This window comes from Cetorhinus maximus, unplaced genomic scaffold (assembly GCF_964194155.1).
Source record: "Cetorhinus maximus unplaced genomic scaffold, sCetMax3.hap1.1 HAP1_SCAFFOLD_647, whole genome shotgun sequence".
In the NCBI taxonomy this organism is placed as follows: Eukaryota; Metazoa; Chordata; class Chondrichthyes; order Lamniformes; family Cetorhinidae; genus Cetorhinus; species Cetorhinus maximus.
Window position 1 is genome coordinate 135,898 of NW_027596589.1, and position 19,620 is coordinate 155,517.

Below are 19,620 nucleotides of genomic sequence, written 5' to 3' on the forward strand. Positions count from 1 at the left end.
TTGCAGAGGAGATGCTGCCATGTATGTCCTACAGTGAGTGTGTTCGCTCGCTCTGATTTATAGCGTTTGTGGGGATCAAACAGAGCCCTCTTAAATTTATGGCAGCTCCTGGTTTTAATCTCATGCTTTCACATGATTCTCCTCAAGTGTGAACATATCTCGACTTTGATTTCGGCTGCAGATTCAAATACAGGTAACAGCAGACTGTAAAAGAACAAGCAAAGAGGAGCAGTTCTATATATTTACCATAGTCATGAAGTTTAGCTAGCTCTGCATATTGAAAATAATAGTTCGCAAATGTTGTGCTAAACTATGATATAAATAACATTCATTCATTCATGGCAGTTCTCTTCATTTGCTCTCAATCTACGAAAGCCATCTAGCCTGACTCATTCTACTTAAAGGCTACAGACAGACTGCTTTGAAAAAAACAGGCTGATGACTACCTGCAAAGAAGTGGGGAGGAACAAACAGATTGAAGTAACTCCGTTAAATTCAGACGTAGGACAAGCAGGGCTGGGCCGTTCAGCCCCTTGAGCCTGTTCCACCATTTAATCAGGTCACGGCTGCTCTGTATCATAACTCTATTTACTAATCTTGGTTCCATAACCTTTCATGCTCTTGCTCAACAAAAATCAGTCACTGTTTTGAAATTTTCAACTGACCCCACAGCCTCAAAAGCCTTTTGGGGGTTGGTGGGTGGGTGGGGGGGGAGTTCCAGATTTCTACTCCCCTTTGTGTGACAAAGTGCTTCCTGACATCATCCCCTGATCAGCCTGGCTCTCTTTGCCCCCTTGTGCTAGACTCTCCCCACCAGAGGAAATAGTGTCCCTCTATCGACCCTATCACTGGGTTTTATTGAATTCTGTGCTGAAACAATGTGCCATACCACTAAGATCTTTTTCCAAATCTCACTTTGCAGTCCAGTGCCAAGCTAAGTCACTGAGCCCCTAAGGAGACCACAATTAGCCTCAGATTACACTGTCACTAGGTCAGCCACCGGGCACACAGAAATCCAGATGTTGCTAGTTGCATTGCTGATTGGCAAATTGGAAAATGGCTAAAAGCCACCTGGGCCTGTGGTCTCAATGCACCTTTTGCGCAGCCAATGGAATGTGAACTTTAACCTTTTTTGTGTGTTTATGGGTAAAATGGTAAGATGAAAAGCAGAGTATGCAAATGTTTTTTGATTGTTTTGAGTGTTTCCCTGTCTACTGGTGCTAGGTGTTTGTTAAGGAAACAAGTGTGTCAGGCAGAAGGTTGTGGGTTTGAATCCTACTCCAGAGCTTGAGCCCAAAAACCAAGGCTGACACTCCAGCGGAGTGCTGAGGGAGTGCCGCACTGTCGGAGGTTCTGTTTTTCAGATGAGATGTTAGATGGAGGCCCTGTTTGCCACCTCAGGTAGACAAAACAGATCGCATGGTACTATTTCAAAGAAGTGCATGAGAGTTCTCCCTGGTGTCCTGGTGAATATTTCTCACTCAATCAACATCACAAAGAAAGATTATCTGGTCATTATCGCTTTGCTGTTAGTGGGAACTTGCAGTGCACAAATTGCCTGCTGTGTTCACTACATTACAACAGACACTACACTTCAAAAAGTACTTCACTGGCTGTAAAGCCCTTTGGGATGCCATGAAAGATGCTATATAAATGCAAGTTTTGATTATTTTGTTCTGTTTAAAAACGTGTGAAGTACATTTACCACAACTTTGGAAGTGTACATAAAGCATTTACTGCTGAAATGAGGGCAAGTGGTTAAAATGGCATGGACATAACCACTCAGCTGGCTGGTCAGCGACTTCTGTTTGAATAACAATGCCCAAGATTGCAAATATTTACCACGTTTCTCAACAAAGGAAGGAGGAAGAGCCTCTATCCACACCACTCTAGTATGCCTCTTTGGGCAATTTGAAAAGGAAGAACCACTGACTATATGGACAGAGGAACAGGAGAAAGCCATTCAGCCCATTGAGCCTGCTCTGCCATTCAATACGATCATGGCTGATCGAACACTTCAATGTCTTTTACCCACACTATCCCCATAACCCTTTACGTTATTGCTAATCAGAAATCTATCAATCTCTACCTTAAACATACTCAATGACTGAGCTTCCACTGCCCTCTGGGGTAGAGAATCACAAAGATTCACAACCTTCTGAGTAAAGAAATTTCTCCTCATCTCGGTCCTAAAAATAAGCCCCTTATTTTGAAATGGTGTCCCCTGGTTCTAGACTCCCCAGCCAGGGGAAACATCTTACCTGCATCTACCCTGTCTATTCCTTTAAGTATTTTGTATGTTTCAATGAGATCACCTCTCATTCTTCAAAACTCGAGAGAATACAGGCCCAGTTTCCCCGATCTCTCTTCATAAGACAGTCCTGCCATCCCCGGAACAAGTCTGGTGAACCTTCGTTGCACTCCCTCTATGGCAATAATATCCTTTCTGAGGTAAGGGGACGAAAACTGCACGCAGTACTCCAGGTGCAGCCTAACCAAGCTTCTATACAATTGAAGCAAGACTTCATTACTCCTGTACTCAATCCATACTCTCGACAGAGGGGACCATCCCCCAAGTGACTGCTGACTGGTCAATACATTCATGCCAGCCACGACTGCCTTGGAAACGTATCAGATTCACTTGAATTCCAGGAAGTTTAATGTGGCAATTAGAGAGACGTTGCAGTAAGGAGCTGTGAAAGCATTAGTGCCAGATACCCTGAGCATGCCCACTCACCAACCCCCTGATCTTGCTGCGCTAATGCTTTAGTTTCAGGATGACAGGTCAGTTTCTATGATGGATCAGGGTTTGAACTTTGCACGGTCTCGGACTCTGCTAATTGCTATAGCTCAGGATGCTGCAGAATTCCCCAAAGGACATTGCAGAGAGGACTTTTACAGCAAGACCACTGAATATTCCCAAATAAAGAATCCCCCTCTAAATTAGTGATGAGAACCTTGCATTCTGACAAAATGACCACTTGCTTGTCGAAATGCTAAATAAAAGATTTCAAAACAATCATTTTATTGTCAAACTAACATTAGTACCTCTTGGTTACACCTCTATCTGAGCTGGTAAAACATTGACACTACATCATGGTTCTCCACAGGTTTTGTGAAGGGAGGAAAGCAATTGGGGTTCGAGTGGGAAAGTTGCTGGTCTTTGATGCCTGCATACTGGCTGCCACATTTTCTGTATGTTACAACAGTGACCACACTTCAAAAGTACCTCACTGGCTGTAAAGTGCTTCAGGGGGCACTGAGATCACAAAAGTCGCTATATAATTGCAAGCTTTTTCTTTCTCCTTGGACGTCTTGGTTTGAATTATAGGAACTGAGGGCCCCTTAAGCCTGTTTCACCATCCAATTAGATCATGGCTGGTCTGTACCTTAACTAGGGTTGCCAACTGTGACTAAATGTATTCCTGGAGGTTCCATCACATGACTCCCCCCCCCCCCGCTCCAGCCATTAGTCGGCCAACACAACCATCCTCGTGACACACTACCTTCCTACACCAATTGGAAAGCATGAAGGCTCATTACCTAATTGGGTGATGCTTGACTGTCAGCCAAACAGCCTTTTCCCCCCCATTTTCAATGTTTTTATATCTGTTAAAGAGAAACGTTCAAAGAAAATGACAAAAAAAAAGCCCAATCTTTTTTTAATGCCCTGATGATATTTCTCCAGGGTTGCACACAGCAGTGTCCTGGAGATCGATCCTCAATTCTTGGAGACTCTAGGCTGATCCTGGAGGGTTGGCAGCCTTAATTAACACCATCGACCTACCTTGGGTCCATGACCCTTAATACCCCTGCCTACCAAAAAAATTGGTCAACCGCAGTCTTTAAATTTTCAATTGGCCTCCCCTCACCACTCTCAACAACATTTTTGCAGGGATAGAGTTCCAGATTTCCACTCCCATTTGTGTGAAGGAGTGCTTTCTGACATCACCCATCGCATTTTAAGGTTCTGAATCCTTTCCCGCCCAACCCCCACCCGCCGCTGAGAGGAAATAGTTTCTCTTTCTTTACCCCATCAGCTTCCAGCCCACACTGACTCGGCTGATCATTTTCCTCTCTCTTGCTGGCTGCAAGGAGCTGCAGTGAAATGAATTTGGCCAGTCTCACCCTATCACTCATGGGCACGAGGCCATGGCACAAAACTGCTCAGAGTTAAGATCGTTGGCAGAAGAAGCAGAGGGGAGAGATAAGGGGAATGTTTTTTTTTCCTTACGCAGTGAGTTGTGATCTGGAACAGGTTGCCTGAACGGACAAAGGACGCAGATTTGCCGGTAATTTTCAAAACGGAGAATTGGATAAATACTTGAGGGGGGAAACTTTGAAGGGTGTTGGGGAAGGAGCAGGCGATACTAATTGGTTAGCTCGCTCAAAGTCACAAGCCTAATGGCCTCCTTCTGTGCTGCATCATTCTATGATAAATACTTGCATTTATATAGCACCTGGTAATGTCATTGAAATGCCTCCCTTCGCTCCGCTTAACATTTTTTTGAAGTGTTTGTGTTGCGACAGAAAGACAATCACCGTCCCGTGTCGGTAAAGTCCCACCCAGGGCAATGGCCGGAATGACCAGTTCAGCTGCTTTGGCACTTGGGAGGGAGGAATGTTGGCCAGGTCACTGGGAGAACTCACTGCATTTTTTTTCAAACCATGCCAAGGACCCTCCAATGCCAAAGGCAGTTTCACTTCCTACCAAAAGGCCGACAATTAGGGTGGGACAGATTCCTGGGCCTCCAACTGCCAGCTCGCTCACCCCTCCCAGTCACAAACCCGATTTTCCTCATCTCCAATATTTTTATCATTATTAAACAAAAGTGCCAAAAGAAAGTGGGGAAAAAAAACTACATAATTTATTTTAATAGCTCTATGATTTTTCTCCCAGGTTTGCTCGCAGCTGTGTCCAGGAGGTGAATCCTTAATTCCTGGAGACTCCAGGACAATCCTGGAGAGTTGGCAACCCTCGTGACAATATTACACACATGGCACTGAAGCCACAACATTCTGAGCCAGCGCTATGAACTAAGCCTAAATAGCATTAAACGCTGCACCTTCTCTCTTTCTGATCCCTGAATTCCAAGCAACATCCATGGCTGATGGGGAAAATGCAAGCTAGGCTCTTGCCAATGTTGTCCAAAGCTGGGCACAGGGAGAGGTACAAGAGAGGCCTAGGGAAAGGTCTCCTCCTAATTTATCTCCCCAAACTGGGAAATCTCAGGCTTCCAGTCAGAAGATCTCAACTGGGTATAAATATCAGGAAAGGATTGACAGGCTGGGTCTCTTTTCTCTTGGAAACAGAAGACTGAGGGGTGATCTAACAGAGTTCTTTAAAATTCTGAAAGGTTTTGATCGAGTGGATACGGAGAAAATGTTTCCTCTTGTGGGGAAGAGCAAAACTAGAGGCCATCAGTATAAGATAGTTACCAAGAAATCCAATAGGGAATTCAAAAGAAACTTCTTTATCCAGAGAGTGGTGAGAATGTGGAACTCACTATCACAGGGAGTGGTTGAGGTGAATAGTGTAGATGTATTTAAGGGGAAGCTAGACATGAATATGAGGGAGAAGGGAATAGAGGGTGACAATGGGAGATTTAGATGAGGAAAGATGGGAGGAGGCTCGAGTGGAGCATAAACGCTGGCATGGATTGGATAGGCCAAATGGCCTGTTTCTGTGCCGTATATCCTATGTAATTCTATGTAGCAGCATGGCTGAGCTCAGGAACTCACCAAGTGGCAAGGTTCAAAACCACAGCCAGCCACACTGCAGAACTAAACATTGATATGTCAACCACCAGAGCTCATGTCCTTGATCCACACATGGGAATGGGAAAAGGTTCACTGTTTTTTGGAATGCCGGTTTTGGGCAAGAGATGCAGGAGGAATGTGAGGAGGAACTTTTTTTTACACAGCGAGTGGTAATGACCTGGAACTCGCTGCCTCCGAGGGGCGTGGAATTGGAGACGATGAATGATTTCAAAAGGAAATTGGATGGGAACTTGAGGGAAATAAACTTGCAGGGCTACGGGGATAGAGCAGGACAATGGAACTGACTGGATTGCTCTAAAGAGAGCCGGAATGGGCTCAATGGGCTGAATGGCCTCCTTCTGCACCACATCACTCTCAGAGGAACACCACCACCTGGAAGTTCCCCTCCAAGTCACTCACCATCCTGACTTGGAAATATATCGCAGTTCCTTCACTGTCGCTGGGTCAAAATCCTGGAACTCCCTCCCTAACAGCACTGTGGGTGTGCCTACACCACATGGACTGCAGCGGTTCAAGAAGGCAGCTCACCATCACCTTCTCAGGGTCAACTAGGGATGGGCAATAAATGCTGGCCTAGCCAGCGATGCCCACATCCCATGAACAAATAAAAAAATTCAAGGAGGCCATTCAGCCCTGTGAACCTGTTCTGCCGTACCCTTAGATCATAGTTGGTCTGCATCTTAATGCCAGCTCCCGGCTTGTGTTCCATAACCCTCAATACCCTTAACTCAACAAAAATCTCAGTTTGGAAATTTCACCTATAGCATCAACAGCTTTTTGGGGGAGGGAGTTTCAGATTTGCACTACTCTTTCTGTGAAGAAACGCTTTCCAACGCCTGAATGGCCTGGCTCTAATTTTGAATTCAAGGCCCAGGCTCCCCATCATCATGTTGAGTGGAGCAAAGAAGGATTGTTGGCATCCCACTGTTCCGTAAACCACAATGACTCAACACCTTCAGGGCAAAGGAACAAAAAAAAATCAGAGAATGGGTATCTAAAGAAAAGAACAGAATGGGAGCCATTATACACAAAACTGTGTACAGCCCAAATGAGGATTCACACTTAGCTGCTGTTACTGTCGTTTATCAATGGGGGATGCACCATTGCAGTGAGGAACTGAAAAATATTTTTACATGTGTGAAAAAACACTGACTGCACGCAGAGAGTATTGCACCTGTGTCCCAGCTGTGGCTGTGTTTAAACTGGCTGCAAACCGCTCCCAAAATATTATCATCCCTTTCGACAAACAGCATAGAGCAGACAGAAAGGAGATCAAGGAAAGCAGGAAACATAACACCTTGCAGCCTTCGCCACTTAATCATCGAGCCCTTATTTATGGAATACCTTTGGTGTTCCCGTCAATCAACAGTTAAAATTTAACCCATTAATTTCTGATCAAAGGCACTAACGCTGCTGGGAGTGTCAGCACAAAAGCTGGGGAGCCATTAAACCATGCTGGAGTAGGCCACTGCCAAGACCGACCCTGTCCTCACGTCATGTACGATACATGCAGACACGTGCCAGCCCAGAGCATTGGACAGCGATCAAGAGCAGGATCCCAGACTGATTGTTTTCCCCCCTCCCTGATTCAATGACTGGAGAAATCACACAACCTGCATTTAGGTGATGCCCTTAATATAATAAAAACGACCCAAAGCACTTCAGAGGAGCGTTGTCAGTCAAAATTTAACATCGGGCCAGACAAAGAGATCTTAGGACAGGTGATTAAAAGCTCTGTCAAGGGGGTAGGTTTAAGAATTGGTAAGAGAGATACCGAGGTGGAGGGAGAGAATTCCAAAGCTTACGGCCAAAACAGCTGAAGGCATGGCCACCAATGGTGGAGATATTAAAGTCAGGATGCGCAAGAGGCCAGAATTAGAAGAGCACAGAGATCTCGGAGGGTTGTGTTGCTGGAGGGGATTACACAGATAGGGAGGGGCGAGGCCATGGAGGGATTTGAAAACAAGGCTGAGAATTTGAAAATCGAGGTGTTGTTTACCCAGGAGCCAATGTAGGTCAGCGAGCACAGGGGCGATAGGGGAACGGGACTTGGTGCGAGTTAAGACACGGGCAGCAGAGTTTTGGATGACCTCAAGTTTCTGGAGGGTAGAATGTGGGAGAGCAGTCAGGAGTGTGTTGGAATAGTCAAGTCTGGAGGTAACAAAGACATGGATGAGGGTTTCAGCAGCGGATGAGCTGAGACGGGGGGCAAAGTGGGCGATTCTTTTCTAAACACCTGTTCATTTCTTACTTTCTTTCCAGCTCAATTCACCACTTACCACTCGACTGAATACAAACAAAGGAAAGCAGCAACATTTCAGCCAGTGCTCTATCAGGGTGCTTTACAAAGGGACCAAGCCAGGCCCCTGTTACCCAGTGCCTCTTCAAATAATACCAGCTATGAGACGCAGCAGTTGGCACAGGCCGCTCTGAGGAAGGCAAGGTGGAAATCTAGCTTGGCCTCGCAGCTGGCTTTTGTCATCTTCTCTCCAGCCGGTGTGAGGATGCTGATTAGTGGCCGGCCGCCAGCTGTCTGCAGCGGGCCACAGGCGAGACGGTGAGGGGCCGGGTTGTCATAGGGGGGGGGGTTCGTTTCCGGGTTATGAACCCGCCCCCGGCCGGAAGTGGAAACTTTCCGGCGGTCTGGTGGAGGCGAGCTGTCAATTGGGTCAGGGACAAGCTTTATCTGGGGTGGTAAGTGATGGGGGCAGCATGAGAGGCGGGTCGCAGGAAACGTGGGCTACATTCTGTCTCGCTTTGCTGTGGTAACTTTTTAAAGCAGGAAAAATGGAAAGTGCTGATTTTTCACATTGCGGAGGGCAGATGGAGACCTGTGATCCGGGATAGGGTGGGGTCTTGAGAATTTGTTAACATCCATTTTCCTGTGCTGGACTGGGCCCCTCTCTGCCCCACAAACCTCTTCACCTCCCACTTATAAGTTGATCTTCTGCACTCAGAATGCAGGCGACCCTGCTCTTGCCGCCCTCCAGCTGGTCGCATTCGACAGCTCCTGAAGGCCACCTGCTCTGTGAAAATGTGCAAAGATTCATTACCTGTCTCAACCAGCCTGATCATTGCTACAGCCGAGTTTGGGCAAATGTCACCTGGGCCAGGAACGGAGGTGGCAAACCAGCACGCAGGCCACCAGCACCATTTCATTTGGCTGCCCACCTCCGTTCCAACTCGACTGGGCTGGAGAAAATTCTGCCCTGGGTATCTGCCCACCTATTCGGCCATCGTACTCAACACAATAGACCGCTGCTGCCAGCCGGCTGCAAAGTTCCTCTATGAAACGGGTTTGGGCAGCCTCAATGGTGGACGTGGGCCAGGCACTCACTGGGCACAAATTGGGAATGCAACAGGGCGAGGGCAGGAGGCGAGATGAAGGCTGCTCGCCTGAGGTTGGGGCCTAGGCATGACTTCAGGCTAAAGTCGAGGGGAATGCTTGCACCGCCTCTGGCTGTGCTGTCCCTCATTCAGTGGGTGCCTGAAATAGGAAGCGTTTATTCTCCAGCACAGACACCCTTCACCATTGATGGGCACAAGGCAGCACGCTTAACCAATTAGCAAAAAGAAAACCAGACATTATAGCCACAAATTGTTGTTATTAAGATTCTGGTTGGGCAGAAGGTTAATTTAATTTGTGTTGTGAGGAAGTTGCAACCTTTATCAAAATTTTATTTTGAGGTTAAATCACAATTATGAGCTCTGTTGGCTTACTTCCAAATGATTTAATTAGACAATGACTAATAAGGCGACATGCATTAGTGAGTTTTATCCAGTGTCAGTGCCAGAGCTAAGTGGGGCAAAATAAGCCTCATTTATACCGCAACATTTTATTCACCTTTGCCCTTTCACCATTTCCTCTGCCAGTGGACTAAGAATGCACTAACACTGCCACATTTACTGCTTGGTGTGGAACTGCATTGCACAATATTCAGGAAGATCCCAGGGCAAGATAGGATTGGGCTCAACGGAGCCACTCCTGGCCAAACAGCTTCCCAAATGCTCCCCGTCCAGGCTCATGAATGAAAGGTGAGGGGCTGGAGGGTGGATTTCGGCCATAGAAATGGAACCCAAACATGAACTAATGCTTTCAGGAGAGAAGAGCAGAAAATTGGAAGGAACAGTCAGGGCAAAAAATCCGCGCATCCATTCACAGCTTTCAGTGTCAGACACAAACAAGCACATGGCAGTGTCGGTTTGGCTCGTCTGGTCACACTTTTCCCTGGGCCAAAAGGGATCGGCTCAAGTCCCAGGACTTGGGTATGTCATCTCAACTGACCCTCCGGTATAGTTGAGGGGGTGCTGCACTGTTGGAGGTGCCACCCTTCGGATGAAGCTTTAAACCAAGGCACTGGCTGGTCCCCCATACTCGACCCTTCGCACTCTTGACATCACCCAAAACTCTTGCTGCCCATGTCTTAACTCGCACCAAATCCCATTCCCCCATCACCCCTTGTGCTCACTGACCTACACTGGCTCCTGGTCAAGCAACTTCTTAACCTTAAAAATCTCATCCTTGTTTTCAAATCTCTCTATAGTCTTGCCCCTCCCTACCTCTGTAATTTCCCTCAACCCCAAAACCCTCTGAGATCTCTGCGCTCCTCTAATTCTGGTCTCTTGGAGCATTTCCAATTTTAACCGCTCCACCATTGGTGGCCGTGCCTTCAGCTGCCTGGGCCCCAAGCTCTGGAATTCCCTCCCTACACCTCTCTGCCTCTCCACCTCTCTTTCCTCCTTTAAGACACTCCTTAAAACCGACCTCTTTGACCAAGCTTTTGGTCATCCGACCTAGTATCTCCTTATGTGGCTCGAGGTCATCCTTTGTTTTATAATGCTCCTGGGAAGCACCTTGGGACGTTTTATTACGTTAAAGGGAGCACAGTTTAAAAATAAGGGATCTCCCATTTAAGATGGAGATAAGGAAGAATTGTTTTTCTCTCCGAGGGTCATTAATCTTTGGAATTCTCTTCCCCAGAGAGCAGTGGAGGCTGGGTCATTGAATATATTCAAGGCTGAGTTAGATAGAATTTTGATCGACAAGGGAGTCGAGGGTTATGGGGGACAGAGTGGAAAATGAAGTTGAGGCCACAATCAGATCAGCCATGATCTTACTGAATGGAAGAGCAGGCTCGATGGACTGAATGGCCTCCTCCTGCTCCTATTTCTTATGTTCTGTTCCCATATGGCTGAGAGGGACACTGAAGATCCCACAGTGCTACTTAAAAAAGAGCAGGAAGTTTCCTTGGCATCGTTGCCCAACACTCACCAGCATCAAAAAATCAGTTAACTGGGCATCACCCCCTTGCGTGCAAAATGGCTGCCTCTGTCTTTAACAGCCACTGCACTTCCAAAGCAGTTCACTGCATGTGGCGCAACATAACTGTAAGTCATTCTTTCAATCTCTCGGGTTTAATCAATAAAGATTTTACACAGCTTCCCATGCAATGGAGCAGTTAGCAAAAAGCTGTCACAGTAAGTAGAAAGGGGAAAAAGAATAAGCTTGGAGTGATGCAAAGAAAATCACTGCAACTGGGAATCAAAAAGAACAGAAAATGCTTGAAATACAAAGGCCTGATAGAGAGAAGCTACTTTGCCAAACTCAACCCCTTTCGATATGCACTTTCCAAGTAGCTACATCACGTTAAATGCAGAAGACAAAAAAAAAAGCAATCATCACATAATGGAACAGGCTTAGTTTCCCAGCTTTTAGCACAGTGGTTGAATGCAGAACGGGCCGTACAAACGTAACAGCATTTTGCATTTAGGAGAACTTAATAGAGAAGTCCACAGAAGTACAGGAAATTATGGAAAATAAGGTCTCATTAAACCTCTTAAAAGCATTTTATGCTATATCTGCAGATGAAGCACTTAGATGCAAAATGCCCCTGTTGTTTAATGAAATCAGAATTCAAAAGAGAACACAGCGATTTAAACTCCGGTAAGTGGGACAACAACAAAAATGGTGTTTTAAAGTGCAATATGATTACAGGGATGAAACCCCAATTTCAAAAAGCACTTTCTAATAAGATGAAAAACCACGCCCTTTGCCATCTGCCCTCTGGCAGCCATTTTGTACAGAGCAAGATCTTGTGGAAAGCGATGTGATAAACAACCAGTTAACCCGCTTTTACTGGAGTTGACAGAGGGAGCAAATGTGGCCAAAATGCCAAGAGAAATTTCTCTGATTCTTTAAATAATCCTCAAGGTTCACCTGAACAATTTCCACCTCCACAGCATTGCCCACTTTGCCCCTTCAGCTCATCCTGCTGCTGAAACCCTCATCCATGCTTTTGTTACCTCTAGACTCGACTATTCCAACACACTCCTGGCCGGTCTCCCAAATTCTACGCTCCATAAACTTGAGGTCATCCAAAACGCTGCTGCCCGTGTCTTAACTTACAGCAATTCCCATTCCCCTATCACTCCTGTGCTCGCTGACCTACATTGTTCACGGTCAAGCAACATCATGATTTTAAAAATCTCCTCCTTGTTTTCAAATCTCCCCATGTCCTCACCCCTCCCTATCTCTGTAATCCCCTCCAGCCCCACAACCCTCCGAGATTTCTGCACTCCTCTAATTCTGGCTTCTTAAACATCCCTGATATTAATTACTCCACCATTGGTGGCCGTGCCTTCAGCTGCCTGGGCCTCAAGCTCTGGAATTCCCTCCCTACACCTCTCTACCTCACTTTCCTCCTTGAAGACACTCCTTAAAACCTACCTCTTTGACCAAGCTTTTGGTCATCGGACCTAATATCTCCTTATGTGGCTTGGGGTCTTACTTTGTAAAGCTCCTGTGAAGCGCCTTGGAATGTTTTATTATGTTAAAGGTGCGATAAATAAAAGTTGTTGTTGAACTATAGGAATAGGAAGATGAGCATATCAAATTGAAAGAAAAAACGTACAATGCGGCAAAGATTAGTGGTAAGCCAGAGGACTGGGAAAGTTTTAAAAACCAACAAAAGATGACCAAAAAAAAAGAGGGAGAGAATAAACTTTGAGGGTAAACTAGCAAGTAATATAAAAACAGGCAGTAAGAGTTTCTGTAAATATATAAAAAGGAAGAGAGCGGCCAAAATGAACATAGGCGCTTTAGAGAATGAGGCTGGGGAAATAATAATGGAGAACCAGGAAATGGCAGAGGAATTGAATAAATAATTTGCATCAGTCTTAACCTCATCCTCACCAACCTGCCTGCCGCAGATGCATCTGTCCATGACAGTATCGGTAGGAGTGACCACCGCACAGTCGTTGTGGAGACAAAGTCCTGCTTTCACATTGAGGATACCCTCCATCGTGTTGTGTGGCACTACCACTGTGCTAAATGGGATAGATTTCAAACAGATCTAGCAACTCAAGTCTGGGCATCCATGAGGCGCTGTGGGCCATCAGCAGCAGCAGAACTGTACCCAACCACAGCCTGTAACCTCATGGCCCGGCATATCCCCCACTCTACCCATTACCATCAAGCCAGCGGATCAACCCTGGTTCAATGAAGAGTGCAGGAGGGCATGCCAGGAGCAGCACCAGACATACCTAAAAATGAGGTGTCAACCTGGTGAAACTATAAAACAGGGCTACTTGCGTGCCAAACAGCTAAGTGATTCCACAACCAACGGATCGGATCTAAGCGCTGCAGTCCTGCCACATCCAGTCGTAAATGGTGGTGGACAATTAAACAACTCACTTGAGGGGGAGGCTCCACAAATATGTCCGTCCTCAACGATGGAGGAACCCAGCACATCAGTGCAAAAGATAAGGCTGAAGCATATGCAACAATCTTCAGCCATTAGTGCCAAGTGGATGATCCATCTCGGCCTCCTCCAGAGGTCCCCAGCATCACAGATGCCAGTCCTAAGCCAATTCGATTTACTCCATGTGGAATCAAGAAATGGCTGAAGGCACTGGATACTGCAAACGCTATGGGCCCTGACAATATTCCGTCAATAGTACTGAAGACTTGTGCTCCAGAACTTGCCACGTCCCTAGCCAAGCTATTCCAGTACAGCTACAACACTGGCATCTACCTGGCTATGTGGAAAATTGCCCAGGTATGTCCTCTACACAAAAAGCAGGACAAATCCAACCAGGACAATTACCGCCCCATCAGTCCACACTCCATCATCAGTAAAGTAATGGAAGGGGTCATCAACAGTGCTATCAAGAGGCATTTGCTTAGCAATAACCTGCTCACTGATGCCCAGTTTGGGTTCCGCCAGGGCCACTCCACTCCTGACCTTGTTACAGCCTTGATTCAAACATGGACAAAAGAGCTCAACTCCTGAGGTGAGGTGAGAGTAACTGCCCTTGACATCAAGGCAGCATTTGACCGAGTGTGGCATCAAGGAGCCCTAGCAAAACTAGAGTCAATTGGAATCAGGGGGAAAACTCTCCGCTGGTTGAAGTCATGTCTAGCACAAAGGCAGATGGTTGTCGTTGCTGGAGATCAGTCATCTAAGCTCCAGGATATTACTGCAGGAGTTCCTCAGGGTAGTGTCCTAGGCCCAAACATCTTCAGCTGCTTCATCAATGACCTTCCTTCCATCATAAGGTCAGAAGTGGGGATGTTCGCTGATGATTGCACAATGTTCAACACCATTCGCGACTCCTCAGATACTGAAGCAGTCCATGTCCAAATGCAGCAAGACCTGGACAATATCATGGTTTGGGCTGACAAGTGGCAAGTAACATTCGCGCCACACAAGTGTCAGGCAATGACCATCTCCAACCAGAGAGAATCTAACCATCGCCCCTTGATGTTCAATGGCATTACCATCACTGAATCCCCCACTATCAACATCCTGGGGGTTACAATTGACCAGAAACTGAACTGGACCAACTATATAAATACTGTGGCTACAAGAGCAAGTCAGAGGCTAGGAATTGTGTGATGAGTAACTCACCTCCTGACTCCCCAAAGCCTGTCCACCATCTACAAGGCACAAGTCAGGAACGTGGTGGAATACTCCCCACTCGCCTGGATGAGTGCAGCTCCCACAACACTCAAGAAGCTTGACACCGTCCAGGACAAAGCAGCCTGCTTGATTGGCACCACATGCACAAACATTCACTCCCTCCACCACCGACGCACAGTAGCAGCAGTGTGTACCATCTACAAGATTCAATGCAGGAATTCACCAAGGCTCCTTAGACAGCACCTTCCAAACCCACGACCACTACCACCTAGAAGGACAAGGGCAGCAGATAGATGGGAACACAACCACCTGGAAGTTCCCCTCCAAGTCACTCACTATCCTGACTTGGAAATATATCGCCGTTCCTTCACTGTCACTGGGTCAAAATCCTGGAACTCCCTCCCTAACAGCACTGTGGGTGTACCTACACCACATGGACTGCAGTGGTTCAAGAAGGCAGCTCACCACCACCTTCTCAAGGGCAACTAGGGATGGGCAATAAATGCTGGCCCAGCCAGTGAAGCCCATATCCTGTGAATGAATAAAAAAAGACACTAATAGCATTCCAAAAATATTAAATAATCAAGGGGCAAAAGGGAGTGCGAAATAAATACAATAACTATCACTAGAGAAAAAGTACTAGGGAAACTAATGGGGCTAAAGGTCGATAAGTCCCCTGGACCTGATGGGCCGCAGCCTAGGATAATAACGGAAGTAGCTACAGAGATAGTGGATGCGCTGGTAGTAACTTCCAAGGATCCTTAGATTCTGGAAAAGTCCCAGAAGATTGGAAAACTGACAATGTCACGCCCTTATTCAAAAAGGGATGGAGACACAAAACAGGTAACTATAGGCCAGTTAGCTTAACATCCATCACTGGGACGATGTTAGAGTCTATTATAAAGGATGTAAAAGCAGAGCATTTAGAAATGCATAATATAATCAAGCAGAGTCAGCATGGCTTCATGAAGGGGAAATCATGCCTGATAAATTTATAGAATTCTTTGAGGAGGTAACAGCAGGATAGATAAAAGGGAACCAGTAGATGTAATATATTTGGATTTTCAACAGGCGTTCGATAAGGTACCGTACATAAGGCTACTTATTAAGATAAGAGCCCATGGTGTTAGGGGTAGTATATTAGCATGGATAGAGGTTTGGCTAACTAATAGAAGACAGAGAGTTGGGATAAGGGGGGCATTTTCAGGGTGGCAACCTGTAACTAGTGGAGTGCCACAGGGATCAGTGCTGGAGCCACATTTACAATATATATTAATGACTTGGATGAGGGAAGTGAATGTACTATTGCCAAGTTTGTGGATGACACAAAAATAGGTGGGAAGGCAAGTGGTGAGGATGACACAAAGTGTCTACAGAGGGATATAGACAGGTTAAGTGAGTGGGCCAAAACTTGGCAGATGGAATATAATGTGGGAAAATGTGAGGTTATGCACTTTGGCAGGAAGAATAGAGGAGCTGAATATTATTTAAATGGAGAAAGACTGCAGAAAGCTGCAGCACAGAGGGATGTGGGAGTCCTTGGCGTGAATCCCAAAAAGCTGACATACAAGTTCAACAGGTAATAGGGAAGGCAAATGGAATGTTGGCCTTTATTTCAAAGGGAATGGAGTATAAAAATAGGAAAGTCTTGCTAAAACTATACAAGGCACTAGTTAGACCACACCTAGAATACTGTGAACAGTTTTGGTCCCCTTATCTAAGGAAAGATATACTGGTATTGGAGGCAGTCCAGAGAAGGTTCACTAGGTTGATCCTGGGTGTGGAGGGATTTTCTTATGAGGCGAGGTTGGGCCTGTACTCATTGGAGTTTAGAAGGATGAGAGGCGACCTTATTGAAACATAAAAGATTCTTAGGGGGCTTGACAGGGTAGACACAGAGGTTGATTCCCCTTGTAGGAGAGTCTAGGACCAGAGGGCATAATCTCAGAGGAAGGGGTCACCCATCTGAGACAGAGATGAGGAGGAATTTCTTCTCTCAGAGGGTAGTGAATCTGTGGAATTCTTTACCGCAGAGGGCTGTAGAGGCTGGATCGTTAAGTATATTCAAGGCTGAGATAGATAAATTTTAATTAGTGAGGGAGTCAAGGGTTATGAGGAAAAGGCAGGAAAGTGGAGTTGAGGATTATAGATCAGCCATGATCTCATTGAATGGCAGAGCAGGCTCGATGGACCAAATGGCCTGTGTGTGTGCTGTAAATTTAATATTGAAATCAATAAATCTGGTAAATTATGGACTATGAAAGTTGCTGGATTGCTATAAAAACCTACCAGATTCAGTAATGTCCTTCAAGAAAGGGAACCTCCCACCCCTTACCCTGTCTGGCCTACACTTGACTACTCTTCCTACACTTGATTGATTTTTAATGCCTTCATGGCAGCTTGAGATGGGCAATAAATACTGCCATGCTTCCATTCCCCCAACTTTCTCATCTGAAGATGCTTGCTGGGGTAGTTTCCTGGGTACCCTTCCATTTTCCACACGTGTGTCAAGACAGTGATTCTTGGCACATGGCTCACCTGTCAGGGATGGGGGGCACCACCACCTCATCTGTTCCTGTCCTCATCCAATGTCCACTACTGCCAGAGCAGGGTGGGAGGTGCAGGGGAGGGGGTGGGGGTCACTGGAGGGTGGGGACCTAGGCTTCTTTTCCCACTCCCTAGCCCGGGGGCACTGAAGCCAGCTGCAGACCATCACCACATAGGTCAAAGTTAAGAAGCGCTTACGCAATTAAATGAATTGTGCCGAGGAACATACAAATTTAGGAGGAGTAGGCCTTTCGGTCCCTTGAGCTTGCTCCGCCATTTGATAAGATCACGGCTGATCTGATTGTGGCCTTAACTCCACTTCCTTATATCCTTCGACTTTCTTGTCAGTCAAGAATCTATCTTACCCTAGCCTTAAAAATATTCACTGATTCTGCCTCCAACGCTCTCTGCGGAAGAGAATTCCACAGGCCAACGATCCTCTGCAAAAAAAACGTCTCCTCATCTCCGTCTTAAATGGGAGGCCCCTTATTTTTAAACTGTGCTTCCTAATTCTAGTCTCTCCCACAATGTGAAGCATCCTTTCAGCGTCCACCCTGTCAACCCCCCTCAGGATCTTATATGTTTCAATAAGATCACCTCTCATTCTTCTAAACTCCAATGGATACTGGCCCAGCTTGTCCAACCGTTCCTCATCAGATAACCCCTCCATTCCAGGAATCAGTCGAGTGAACTTTCTCTAAACTGCTTCAAATGCAATTTTATCCTTTCTTAAGAAAGGAAACCAAAATGGTACACAGTAACATCGTGCAGTCGGCTGCTTGCTGATCTGAACCCCCAGGGTGGACCAAACTGCGAGGATGGATATAATCAGAAAACAATCCAAGTGCCCATATCTTAAGCAATTGAGAAATGGTGCATTTAGATTGACATGTTTTATGAAGTCAATTAATGAGAGAAAAGCAAGCAGTACCCCCAAAGTTACGCAAATAATAAGTGGGCTTTGTGCAGAAGCCATATCGACATGTGCGGAATTCTGCTCAGCTGACAGCTTATATGGGGAATGAGAGCCAGGCCGTTCAGGGATCATATCAGGAAGCAGACAAAGGGTGTTGGGAATCTGGAACTCTCCCAAAAAGCTGTTGAGATGGGCTCAATTGAAAACGTCAGAACAGAGATTGACAGATTTTTGTTCGGCAAGGGCATTAAGGCTTAGGGAACCAAGGTGGGTAAATGGAGTTAAGGTACAGATCAGCCGCGATCTAACTGAATAGCGGAACAGGCTCAAGTGGCTAAATGGCCTCCTCCTGTTCCGAACACTTTGGATCATTTACACTTATAAAGGGAGTTGCAGAAATTTTAACGGAAAGATGTAGATAGATATAGAGAGAGAGAGAAAGTGTGAGATAGACATAAAGAGAGAGAGAGAGCACACGAGGACAGAAAAAAACATCTTGCAAGGAAGCTTGAGCTCATTAAGATGAGATGGAATACCTTCCTCTTCAAGCACTCACTGTCACCAACAAGCACTCCCAGGGAACGGTTGGCTGCAGAATAAGGCTGCTTTCAGTTGGCTGCAACCGCTCTGATTGAGATTGCCAATTAAGGCCAGTTTCCCTGCTGTCAAAGTATTGACCGACACATAGCTGGGTGGAGATTACCCAGGCAGCTAGTGAAAATGTATTTTACACAGTTTCTCGAATGTATCGCAATGTTCTGATTTTTTTTTTTGAATTCCCAGGTCTTCCCACCAAAAACGATTTTGCAAGTTGTTAATTTACAAATAAAAAGGCAAAAGTGGAAGAGTTCATGTCCTCTTTGAAATGAATTGTACAATAGTTCTACCAACTCCGATGTATAGGAGGTCTTGTGGTGCAGCGGGTGGCGTCCCTGCCTCTGAGCCAGACGCCCTGGGTTCGAGTCCTATCCGGGACGTCATGGCCAAGAAAAGTGAGTTCAACGCAGCCAAATAGGTTGCATATCAGCCTGTAAATCCTTTCAGTATGCCTTTGGCAGGTGGTAGGAGTTGGAGAGTCTCCTGATCAGACAGATCTGTGCGGTAGCTGTAGCCTCCCCGCATTAAAAGATTCCACTTGCGGGTTCTTGCCATGGGCTTCACTCTGTGGCAAGTGCCCTCTTTGCTTCGAGGGACTGCCAGAAGACGCCATATTGAGAGTTGCTTTTGAGAGAAGTTGGAGGTTCAGTATGGGAAAATGCTGTTGCCAAGCAAGTCAGGCTCAAGCTGAGACCCACAGCCAATGGGCACCCTTCACCCATGTTTCTGCTGCCAGTGTGCCAACAGTACCTATCAGGAAGGCTTGTGTTTTGCACCACTTCTGATGGCAACTCTTAGAACCCACACATAAAAAAGGTGAAGTCCTGGGTACCGCCTGTGGGCAGAGTTTCACCTCCT

General features: G+C 46.2%; 1 protein-coding gene across 1 annotated transcript in view; it reads right to left on the reverse strand.

Annotated features, from left to right (window-relative positions):
• LOC144674382 (RNA-binding motif, single-stranded-interacting protein 3-like) overlaps positions 1-19,620 on the reverse strand; it is a gene marked incomplete at its 3' end in the record, with an annotated part of 150,154 nt that overhangs the window by 118,313 nt on the left and 12,221 nt on the right. The window lies entirely within an intron of this gene.